Source organism: Arvicanthis niloticus, chromosome 5, assembly GCF_011762505.2.
Source record: "Arvicanthis niloticus isolate mArvNil1 chromosome 5, mArvNil1.pat.X, whole genome shotgun sequence".
Taxonomy (NCBI): domain Eukaryota; kingdom Metazoa; phylum Chordata; class Mammalia; order Rodentia; family Muridae; genus Arvicanthis; species Arvicanthis niloticus.
Window position 1 is genome coordinate 79,490,573 of NC_047662.1, and position 12,939 is coordinate 79,503,511.

Below are 12,939 nucleotides of genomic sequence, written 5' to 3' on the forward strand. Positions count from 1 at the left end.
TAAAAGAGAAAGGAAAGAAACATGAAAAGAACCTCTATTGCCTCTCATACATACTACAGTGATGTATCAAAGAGATGTGAACTGACACCTTCCATCTCCAGGACACCCAAAGCAGAAATATAGTCAATAAGACAGAATGTTCATTCATGTGCAAGGCCTCTACCCCTCTCGGAGGAGACAAATGAAAACTGACAACTCTCCTCTCACTAACTCTCTACCTCTGTCCTCCTCATTTCTAATACTGCTAGAAGATGCCTTTGGGTAAAAAGGACTTGAAGTTTGTATCTATGGGCTCTTTTAATGAGATGTTTTGTCTCAGGGTTTAGTTGAAGGTTTTTTTTTTTTTTTTTTTTTTTTTTTTTTTTGTATGTTCATTTACAGCCTTCTAGTAAGAAAAAATCTGTGAAAGTTATTGTGTGACTGAGGGCATCTCTGTTCAGTTGTAGGCAACCACAGCAATACAGTATGATCTGTTTTGTCTTATATTTCAATTTAAGAGATTGAATATTGTAGCTGGGATTTCTTATTAATGTCCATTGCATGACATGAAGTCATTGTAAAACCAGAGTTATGCCATATATATGAACAAAACCATATATATGAATGAAAACACTTTTGCTTTGTCATCTAAAATAACTGATTTTTCAGATTCTTGTATATCTGACTTGCCAACATCACTAATTTTGCATGTTGTGAACTCTGGGTATTAATCACAAGTACAGCATTCGATGTGTGAAATGAGCTAGTGTGTAGCATATGTTAGAGAAAAACATTGGACAGATGATTTATCATTCCAGATGTTAATAACCCTATGAAAAGGCTATAGTCTGTTTCTATAATTTTTAATTTAATGTTTAAGTCTCTATTACTTCTTTTATAATTTTATATAAAGTATTTTGATCATACTTGTCCCAAAATACCCCTTAACTCCTGACAAATGTGAAGTTACCATCATACATTCCCTGTTTGTGTCCTCCTTTAAAAATACGAGAACCTATCTTTTCCAATTTGTGTTATACATATTCTTCTTGGTGTAAGACCATTTGCAGGAAAATGCTGACTGACTTGATGACTATAACTATAGCTAGAGTGAGCTCAGGAATGAGTCATTGAAACAGTAAGTCCCATAAAATATAGCACACACTGTTTTTCTTCAGTCCTCACTACCTGCTGGCTTTTCCAAACTTTGAATCCTCTCTTCTGTAATGGGCCATGAATCTTGGGAAGCAAAGGGAGGTATGGCTGAACATTTCTTAATTCATTACCATCCACTTCACATAGAAACTTCTCTGATAAATTCTATGAGATTTACTAATACACACACACACACACACATATTCAGAGATATAAAAATGTAGAGATAAGTATGGTACTATGTTTATTTATTTACCATGCATAGAAAGCACAAAGATGTCATAGCTATATGAATTTTGTGTTTTGTGGGGATGGAACAACTCTCAAGATGTGGCTATGGACCTGAAGAGAAAACTCAGGGGCTAAGAGAGAGTAATGTTCTTGCAGAGGACCCAGTTCAATTCTTAGCACCTCTTTCAGAGGTTTTATAACTGCCCATTAACTCTATCTCTAAAACCATCTGATGCTTCTGACTTCCCAGGCACCTCTCTTCTTGTGCATATACCTATGTGCATATAGCATCAACTCATAAATACACATAATAAAAAATAAGTGTCTAAAAATATAAAGATTTGAATAAGTCTTGTTTTAGGTGGATGGTAATAAATATTCTTCTGTTACCTCATTGTCCAGGTACTGAGCATCACTTAAATTCCAGGGCATGCACATGTTTAAATGCTCTGTGGCCATTAAATAATTCAATGACATGGAAGATGCTTACAGAAAGACTTTTTTTTTTTTTTGGCAATCAGCTTCAAGTTTCATTTGTCTTGTGTGAAATGATATTCTAGCATTTTATAAGTTTCTGTAGAATATTTTTACTGAATATGAATCTTAAATTATTTAAGAGAAATTTGGGATTTAGACATATGAGTCAGTCAATAAAGCAGTTGCCTATGTAAACCTGAGGATCTGAGTTCAATCCCAAGAACCCATGTAGAAAAGATGGTGTGGTGGTGCTTGCCTGTAATTTCAGCTCTTGGGAGTTGAAGATAGACAAATTCCTGGTGTTCACTGGCCAGCCAGCATAATTAAATTCACAGATTTATGTTAGTGAGAAATCTTGTCTGAAAATAATAAGGAAAACACCTGAAGAATGGCATCCAAGGTTGGCCTCTGGTGTCCATATGTGGATATATTTCTGTATGGAAAGTCACCTTTTAGGACATAGTTTATCTAGCCACTAAACTTTGCATCAGAATTAAATAGTAATCTCAGAAAAGATAAGCAGCTGAAGCCACTGTCCCTTGGTGAGAGTTTGACAAAGTCCTAACGTTGATAGTGACAGCACAGAAAGGACTAGTGTTTACAAATGGTGGTTGACAAGGCAAACTACAAATTTAATCAGAATAATTATAATGCTCACAAAAGTATAGATATCCGTTGGCTCATAATCAAAATGCCTTAGGAACTGATAGAACACATGATACTTCATTCAAATTCTCAGACATATGGCATGATATTTAGAACGAACTTTTCATGAGTCAAAATGCCCTTCATTAAAGATTGATGGCCTAGGTGAGAAAAGGATAAAGTTTAGAATATATGCATCATATACATTTTAATTACACAATAAAAATCAATGTGAGTTTCATTTTTAAAAAGTTCTCATATATGTTTGTTTGCTGGTTAACTTAATATACAAAGGCCATAAATAGTCAACTGTAAACACAAATTAAAATTGATTTGAAGCTGAAGTGTAGTATGTGTCTGTTTTCAGAAAGAGTATTGCTAGCAGAGAACAGAAAGGCTACTACCCTTCAAGTATATATAGACTTTTACAAAGCCAGGGAAAAAGATGGACTGTGGGTCTGCATTTTCTAGTGTCTGTGTTGCTTGTTGTTGAGGCAGCCCTTCTGCATTAATTCTATAGCTCAGTTATTTGTTTTACCATGGAAGTGTCCCTATACGTGGGTGTGATGATATCATAGGATATCAGTTTCAGTGCCAACTTCTATGTTTCATCATGTGTGAGGGAGGAAGCATAAATAAAGCCCAGCCCGAAACAAAGCCCTCCAGTTCATAGCCCTTAGTTTCTTCTGAAACTTGTGAATGTTTATTGATGTTCCTGCATAAATTAATGATTTTATTAAAATTAGAGGTCTCTGTCTATTAAGACACTGAACATTGTCATGAAGACTCTTTCACACCGCAATGATATTCATCTTGATACTACCTCCATAAATCTACATGTCTAAATATACTGTTTTTCTACCATGTAACTTTCACTCTGCTCTATATACTTTCCATTGAATACCATTACATGTGATTAATCCATTACATATGATATCCTTTTTAATTTGGATTTCCCAACATTCATAATCTAAATATCTTCTTGAAATTAACATATTCCAACTTCTCATAATTTTGTATATTACCAGAGTAATTAAATAATTACTTGGCATTATGTTGAGTCGTCATAAGCCATATTATATTTAATTCTATTACTGTCTTAGAAGGCAGGTATTAGGGACTGTGGTTGCTTCCTGTGTGAATATATCATGTGTTTACATCAGGCATTTAAATATGTAGTTGTACAAGCTTATGTAAAAACTTGAGAAAGCAAACAGAAATTATTTGGTGTTTTCTCTTATGACTCATCATCTTATTTTCTTTATATTGTGCCTCTCGGTAAATGAGACACCTACTATTTGGGCTATGCAGGCTATCCAGGGTGTTTTCTGGACCAGTGTGCCTCTCTCCCTTATAATACTGAGAATAAAGACACATGGATGTCACCCCAGAATTAAAAGAAAATATTTGTTTGTTTATGGTAAAATATATTCTTCTTATATACAATATATTCCAGCCATAATTTCCTTTCCCTTTACTTCTTTCAGTTTTTTTCCACCTCCCTTTTCCGTGAGATTCACCCACCTTAGATTCTTCTTTAAAAAAAAAAAAATAGCAGGTCTTCAAGAGAGGACAGCCAAAGAGAATAAAACAAGATGCAATAAGATAATGCAAAAGCCCTAATATTGGGTCTGGACAAGGACTAAATAATGTTCCAACTTACTAGAAGGTAAACTATGTTCAGTGCTACTTTATTCATATATTATTCTGATTATTTATAATAGCCAGAAAGTACACACAAATTAGATAATCCTCAACAAAAGAATGGATAAAGAAAATATGGTGCATTTACAAAATGGGGTATTACTTAGCTCTTTGAAAAGTAATAGCATGAAATTTGTAGTCAAAAGGAGGCAAATGGAGAAAATCATACTGAGTGAATTAATCCAGACTCAGGCAGAAATACAAGGTATATATTCATTTATAGGTAAATGTTAGCTGTTAAATAAATGATAATCCAGCTGCAGTCCAAGGACCTAGAGAGGTTAGGTAAGGAGAATTCTAGGAGGATGTATAGATCTCCCTGGCTAGGGGAAATAAAATAGATTTTATGGGTGAATTGGGGACAGGTGGAGAAGGAAGCAGTATCGAAACCTCATGAAGTAGAAACGTGCTGGAATATATGTGTGTGACCTTGGAGGATTTTTAGAAATGGAGTACCCAAGTTCTCAACTGGCTTTTTTTTTTTTTTTTTTTTTTTTTTTTTTTTTTTATATATATATATAGCCAGGCAAAGTTTTCAGTAGCGGAATTGGGTTGCATATGGTTGATTTGTTTGCTGAGGTAGCCCTGGGGAGATTTCTAAACAGTCTGGTCTGTCCTAAACAGAGGGTAGCCTCCCTGAAAACTGACATTGGTGCCCCATTACTGAGAACATTTACATACCTCATTAAATGCATAGGGTTTGAGGTGGTGCTTACATGGAGCCTGCATCCCCACATTCTAAACTTGTTAGAATGAGAAAATGCTCTATAGTCTATTGAAAGAAAATCATGCACACAAATGCAACCACAAAATCCTCCACCTACAATGTCCCTGCCTGGAAAGTAGAAAATGTGCTGGAGAAAATGGGACATTTTTGCAAGTTTACTATGGAAAATCTAATTTCAGTTAGAATTAGAACTGAAATTTTGTATATATTTATCTTCATCATGTTTTTTTTTTTAAAAAAAAAAAAAAACAATTTTCCATGGGAAAATCCAGGAGAACATCTAGATCATGTTTCTTTAATGGAATTATTATAATCCAAAGGTATCCAAAAGAAGTAATAACAAATTAGATTTTTTTCCCATTATTCAGAATTGCATTTGTCTTCTAATAATCCAAAGTCATGCTTTGTTCCTCTACAACCTGAGATTTTTAAAAATGATAGTATCTATCATATCTTTTATCTGAGAGTTGTTGTGATAGAATAAGTGATAAAAGCAACTGCCACCATCAGTTCACAGTAGAACAATTCTCATTCATCTGCCAACTCTCCCATCTTTGGTACTCTTTCAAATACACACAAGTATCCTGGTTGTTATGCACAGCTTGTCCTGTCCTGGAGGACAGTGGAACCACAAATAGGCATAAATAGGCATGCAGTGTTGCTTAGCCTGGAGCTTCCTTGTTTGATTGTTGACTAGAGGTGAGGTTATTTCTGAAAGCAATCAATCCAACAAATCTGACTTGGTCTCCTTGCTCTCATATGTATTCTTGAAGAATGATACACCTAATGAGCTCTTCTAATAAAAGTGGCTCATTGTATAGGACATCTTTGAAACTACAGAAAAGGACGGCCAGGATAAATCATTAACTCACTAGAAAAGTAAAACCAATTCAATGTGATGACAATAATAAGAACTTACTGTGTTGACTCCACATCTTAACTTTTAATTTCATTCATAATTATTTATTTGTTTTATACAGTCCAGCACCTGATAGAAAAAGTTATTCACATATTGATTTAGTCATAAATCTACTGGGTTATACTATCACTCAATTATATATAATTTTAAGTATGTCACACATTTATAAAGGAAATTCACATGACTTGTTTGGGGGACCTATACTGAATAAAGACAGGTTTCTGAAGACAATAAGTATAGGAACAACTAGCTGTAGAAAAGGGATGGAAATTAAACAGGACAAGCCTAAACTTGACCAGGACTCAGAAGGGAAGAAGAGCTAAGTTACTAGAGTCTACTGGGAGTTTTTGTTCTAATAATATCTATCTTGGTGTCCTAGAAATTTATTTTTTTGAGAGCCTAATAGAAATTTCCTATGGATCAAATTTGTCCCCAGAAATACCTGGATGAACTTAGGTTCTGAAAAAAAAATGCTTAACTGACCACTCTTGAGATTCTTAGAGATGACATTTAAAGGATAAGTCCAATATGATATTTAATAAAATAACATGAGAGTTATAACATTTGTGGGAAAAGGTGATTTATGCTATTATATGTGTTGAGATAATGATGCCTCAAACAGTTTTCCTGTGAGTGACATTCAATAATTAATAGGGTGGGCCCAAGAGAGTATGTGCATTTGTGTTAATTTTTAAATTTAATTCTCACTATATTTGCAGTACAGTTGACTGGATAGCACAAAGAACATCCATGTAATCTTTTGGTTTGGGTAATTTTAATATCTTATAATAAATACTTTCTCTGAGTTTAGCTTTTATGCACTATAATATAAAAAATGTAATATTTTGTCATTTGCCCTCATTTTAGTATAATTTCTTAACTACAAATATTTTATAAAACCAACCACTGTTGTCCTAATAACAAAATAAAATATAAAATCCTAATTACCAACACATACCAGAACAGTATGTCTACTATATTCACAATAGGATACATATCATACTAAGATGGCCCTCTGTGTCTAATTGATCACCATTAGCATTTGTAAAATTACCTCGTGTTTGGGAATCAGGAATTAACATCCAGAGAAAAGGTAGTCTTACTTGGTAAATATGGCAGGCTTTTACCTTCTCCAAAGGACTTTCTAAAAAGGTTATGAGAAAAATAATCTTGTTTCTTTGTTATGATCGAAAAAGGTAATGATGTGTTTGCTCCTTTATGAGTTGCAAATTTTATTTACAACAAAATATGTCCTATAGTAAAGTTTAATGTAAACACATGATCAAAGCCCAGTCAAGCTACAGTTCATTTCCAATGCATCCTAAAATTACTTTCATATCCTTATGAATTTACTCAACATAGTAAACTCTCGGATTGTATTACCATAGGAGAGTTCTGTCTGCTTTCCAACTTCTTAGCATGATACTCCATAAAAGCATGAATTGTTAGTCATCTGGCATATTTTTATAACTCATCATAATGTTGCTGAAACACATCCATTGTCTGTTCTGCTTGATTGCTTCATAATATTCCATCATAAAAATATATTACTAACTCAAATTCTTGTTGATACATATTTTAAATGGCTGCTGGGTCTTCTGCCCTGACAAACGAGTATGCTTATACAACAACATTCGTAAGTGTGAATATTCATCTAAGTTGTTAAATGCTGAGGAGTGAATATGTAAGTATACATTTACTTACAGAGAAAATTAAATTTTCTATGTGGTTAAAAATTCTTTCCTTCCTATCTAACATGTAATGTCACTCCTGCAATTTATTTTTTATGGTTTCTTTTTGGTAATGTGTCACTTTTAGTTTTGCCAGTTCTACAGAATATATGATTAAATGTGGTTGTTCAAAGATGTATCACTTATTTTTTATGTTAAAGATTCATTCCCATTTTTTGTTTTTATATATTTTTTTCTATTGAGCTTCAGAAATTTTCTTCATATCTTAAATACAAGTATTTTAAAAGTGATTTAGTATAAGACTTTTTAAGTGAATAAAATTTAATATATGTTTTAATTATCATATTTTTGTTCAAGGATATTTTGGTTACCCAATGTCACAAAGATATGCTTACAGAGTTGTATAATTTTGTGGTTTTAGATCAATCATTTATGTGTATAATTGGCCTCAAATTAACATTTGCATAATATGAGCTACTGGTCAAAGGGTATTATTTTCCTAATAGCGGCCATACTTTTTGAAATAAAGATCCTGCTGAAAAAAATCATATGATCATATAACCTACACTTCTATTTATTCCTAGGAGAAATTATTTTTATGGCTACATATTTATAGTGAATGTTAAGATCATTTATTGTAAGTCTTCTAGGCCTGTTAATAAGAGACTGTGTTGAGTATTCTAGTTCCTTATCTTACACAATTCACAGTGAGCTTGCCAACAGTATGACAAAAGGATTTAAAAATTTGACAACTTTGGGATTGAATGAATATATTATGTAGGGAGAAATAAGCATCTAGGGAATAAGAAGACATATACACAGTCCCTCTTTGCCATCCTCTGTCCATTTTAAAATTTCCAATCCATTTCTATTAGTTGTTACCAATGTATAATGTCTGAGGATTCAAATGTACACAAATAAATATAATACATCTCCCCTGGTTTATGAGAAAATTATCAGTGGCTGCATAACTCATAAAGAATGATTCAATCTACCCCACCCCCCCAAAAAAGTGTCCACTACTTATAGCTCTCCCATGAGGAAATGGGCCTGGATTTCTTTTCTTTTCCTGGAATTTTTTTGTGTGTGTTTGTGTGTGTGTGTGTCTTAGTCTTATCTACATTATGAATAGCCACATCTGCTGTGAGTTCCTGAATGTAACAGCCCTGCCATGTCCCTTAGGCAGTATTTCACAACATCCATTACTATTTCCCAGCAGTTCTCACACTCTTTCAGCCTCTTCTTCCATGTTGTACTCTGAGCATTTGGCACTGGATAAAGATATCCCATTTAGTGTTGAGCACACAGTACCTTCACTGTTCTTTGACTGAACCTCTACACTGACTTTTGTCCAATTCAGAATGTGTCTGTCCTGACCATGGTTGAGAGGAGTTCTTGTCTGTAAATAGGAACAAAAGGTTGGGTAGGTAACTTGACAACAGGTTTATTTAGCAAAAATAGTGATAGATGGTTCTATTTCTAGGGCATATGATCTCCCAGACATGAATGGTTGACAAGGATTACAAGGCTTAGAATTCCCTCCTGTGGAGCTGGCTTTAAATTCTCTCAAAAAAAGTCACTAGTTACCCCATAACAGTTATGCAACCATTACAGCAGTGGGTATTATTTACCTGAAAGCTTGGTATTGTTACAATAGTGTCTTTCATTGGGTAAGTCTGTTGATACATTTTCTCCTCAGCAACCTGCTCAGCACTTTCCAGAACAATGAAAGCTATCCAGCAAGAATGAAGTTACCTAGTCATTTTAAATTTAATTTCTCTATGACCTCCAGCCAGAGTGTGTAGTATCTTCAGCAATTGTAAAATGAACTTCTACAGATACGTGTTACTAGTATTTAGAGCCACAGTCTTTGGTTCCACATACCTCTATCCTACACCTTGAAATAGACTATAATATCTTTTATTAATTATTATTATTATTTAGAATAATTAAAAATATTTTTTTAATTTATTCTTTAATCTTGTTTACAGTTCAGGCTTTATCCACCTCCCTGTCCAATGTCTGACTGTTGCACATTCCGTATCTCCAACCCCATCTCCAAGAAGATGTTCCATTCCCCTTCCCCCACATCACCAGATCTCCCCACTTTCTGGGGCCTCAAGTCTTATGAGAATTAGGTACATCTTCTCTGACTGTGTCTAGACACAGCAGTTCTCTGCTCTGTATGTGTTGGGACCCTCATATCAGCTGGTGTATGCTGCGTGGTTGATGACAAAGTGTCTAAGCCATTTCAGGGATCCAGGTTAGTTGAGACTGCTGGTCTTCCTACAGGGTGACCCTCCTTCTCAGCTACTTCCATCTTTTCCCTAATTGAACCACAGGGGTCACCAGCTTCAGACCATTGGTTGGTGTAAACATCTGTACCTTACTCTTTCAGCTGCTTGTAGGTTTTTTTTTTTTTTCAAGAGGGCAGTCATGATAGGCCATTTTTTTGTGTGTTTTGTGAGTTCACCATAGCATCAGTAACACTGTTAGGCTTTGGGCCCTCCCCTTGAGCTGAATCCCAACTTTAGCCTGTCACCTCATATTCCTCAGGCTCTTTTCTATGAAACAATTCTAGGTCAGAATTTTTGGCTGTGGGATGGCAGCCCAATCACTTTATACCCTGTCTTCTACTAGAGGTGGACTCTACAAGTTCCCTCTCCTCGCTGTAGAACATTTTGTCTAAGTTCCCTCCCTTTGAATGCTGAGAGTCTCTTAATTTCTAGGTTTCTGGTACACTATAGTGAGTTTCTCTACCTCCTAGCTCCTAAGATTACCTGTTTCAATTCATTCTGCTGCCCCTCAGGGCTTCAGTCCTGTTCTTCCCACCCAATAACATATAATGTTTCCCTCTTCCCTTTCCAGCCCCTTTCTCAGTCAGGTCTGACCCTCCCTACTTCCTTCTATGATTGCTTTCTTCTCTCTCCTAAGTGGGATTGAGGCATCCTCACTTGGGCCCTTAAACTTGTTAACCTTCTTGAATTCAGTGGATTGTATCTTGGGTATTCTGTACATTTTTGACTAATATCCACTTCTTAGTGTGTATGTACCATGCATGTCTTTTTTGGTCTGAGTTACTTCACTCAGAATGATATTTTCTAGTTCTATCCATTAGCCTGCAAAACTTATGATGTCCTCATTCTTAATAGCTGAGTAGTATTCCATTGTGTAAACAAACCGCATTTTCTGTATCCATTCTTCTGTTGTGGGACATTTGGGTTGTTTCCAGCTTCTGGAAATCAAAAATAAGGCTGCTATGAACATATTTTCATATGTTCCTATGTTTCACAGATGCCCTGTGGCATGGTGAAAAATCTTTTGGGCATATGCTAAAGAGTGGTATAGCTGGGTCTTCAGGTAGATCTATTTCCAATTTTCTGAAAAACCTCCAGATAGATTTCCAGAGTGGTTGTACTAGTTTGCAATCCCACTCCATATTCCCGCCTGTGGCAATGAGTTCGAGGCTCTTTCCCACTTCCTCTTCTATTAGATTCAGTTTATCTGATTTTATGTTGAGGTCCTTGATCTACTTGGACTTGAGCTTTGTGTAAGGTGACAAATATGGATATTTTCATTTTTTTCTACATACAGACTGCCAGATAGACCAGCACCATTTATTGAAGATGCTTTTTGTTTTTCCTGTTGTATATTTTTGGCTTCTTTGTAAAAGTTCAACTGTCCTTAAGTGTGTGGTTTTATTTCTGGGTCTTCAATTCTATTCCATTTATCAACCTGTCTGTTTATCACTATTGCTCTGTAGTACAGGTCAGAGATGGTGATTCCCCAAGAAGTACATTTATTGTTAAAAATTGTTTTTGCTATTTTTTTTTTTTTTTTTTTTTTTTTTTTTTTTTTTTTTTTTTGCTCTTCCAGGTGAATTTACGAATTGTTCTTTCCATGGTTTTGAAGAATTGTATAGGGATTTTGATGGAGATTACATTGAATCTGTAGATTGCTTTTGGTAAGATAGCCATTTTTACTATATTAACTCTGTCAATCCTTGAGCATGGGAGTTCTCTCCATTTTCTGAGATCTTCAGCAGTTTCTTTCTTGAGAGACTTGAAGTTACTGTCATTCAGATCTTTTACTTGTTTGGTTAGAGTTGCCCCAATATATTTTATATTATTTGTGGCTATCGTGAAGGGTGTTGTTTCCTTAATTCCTTTCTCAGCCAGTTTTTCATTTGTATAAAGGAAGGCTACTAAATTATTTGAGTTAATTGTATATCCAGCCACTCTGCTGAAATTGTTTATCAGGTGAAGAAGTTCTCTGGTAGAATTTTTCGAGTTGCTTATGTATATTTTTATACCAACTGCAAATAGTGATACCTTTACTTCTTTTTGCCAATTTGTATTCCCTTAATTATTTTTAATACATTTTCTGTGTTGATATATTTTGTGAATAAAACTGCATTTTCCCCAGATGCTGTGCTTTCTATTTCTTTGATATCATTGATTCTCCAGTATAAATGAAAATGCTTTGAAACACGCATTGACATTTCTTCTCCATCTCAGAAATTTCAATATTTTTCATTAAACATGATGGTAACTCTTTGTTTTGATATATATTAATTTTTCAACTACTAGGCTAAACTCTATTATCATGGATTTTGCTTAAATATTGTGAAATATTTTAACATGTACTCAATGCAAGTAGCATGATGCTATTTCTAGTTTTGCCCTTTTTATTATGACATAAAAATATATAAATGATTTTTAAAGTAATGAACTAAATTTACATTTATAAGAACAGCTCACTCAGTCACAATATACTTGTTTTCTATTTTATGAGATAAGGTTGATATTTTTAAACATATTGACATGAACAATGAATTGAAACTAATTGATGGATTAATTAGGTATTAGGTCTGTGTTAAATATGAAGTGATTCATAAAACAATTCTCTTTTTTGGAGAAAAATTTATGTTAGTGAGTCCTCGTTCTATTTAGCTTTAATTATCTACTATGGTTATCTGGAAGAAAAGCCTCAATTTAGAAATTGGTTAAATAAAATTTACCTGTTGTCATGTCTTCGTGGGATGGTCTTAATTGTTAACTGCTAAAAGAGGACTAGCTCCTTGTAGACAGCTTATCATATACTGTGTAAAACATTTACAGTATCTGGGGAATAGATTTGGTGAAAACACACAATATATATGTATGAAATTCTCAAGCAATAAAAAAGTAACTAAGAATGGACCTGTGTCAGTAATCCAACAAGCATCATACCCAACACCCAATTCCATAGTTTCTGTTTCATGTTCTTGCTTGAGTTCCAGCCCTGACTTCTCTAAGCACTAAACAGTGACCTGGAGATGTAAGCCAAATTCTTTCCTGCTGATTTTCTCTTAATTAATATTTTATGATAACAGCAGAGAAAAAATTACCACAGTTCTCCTTTACCTATAA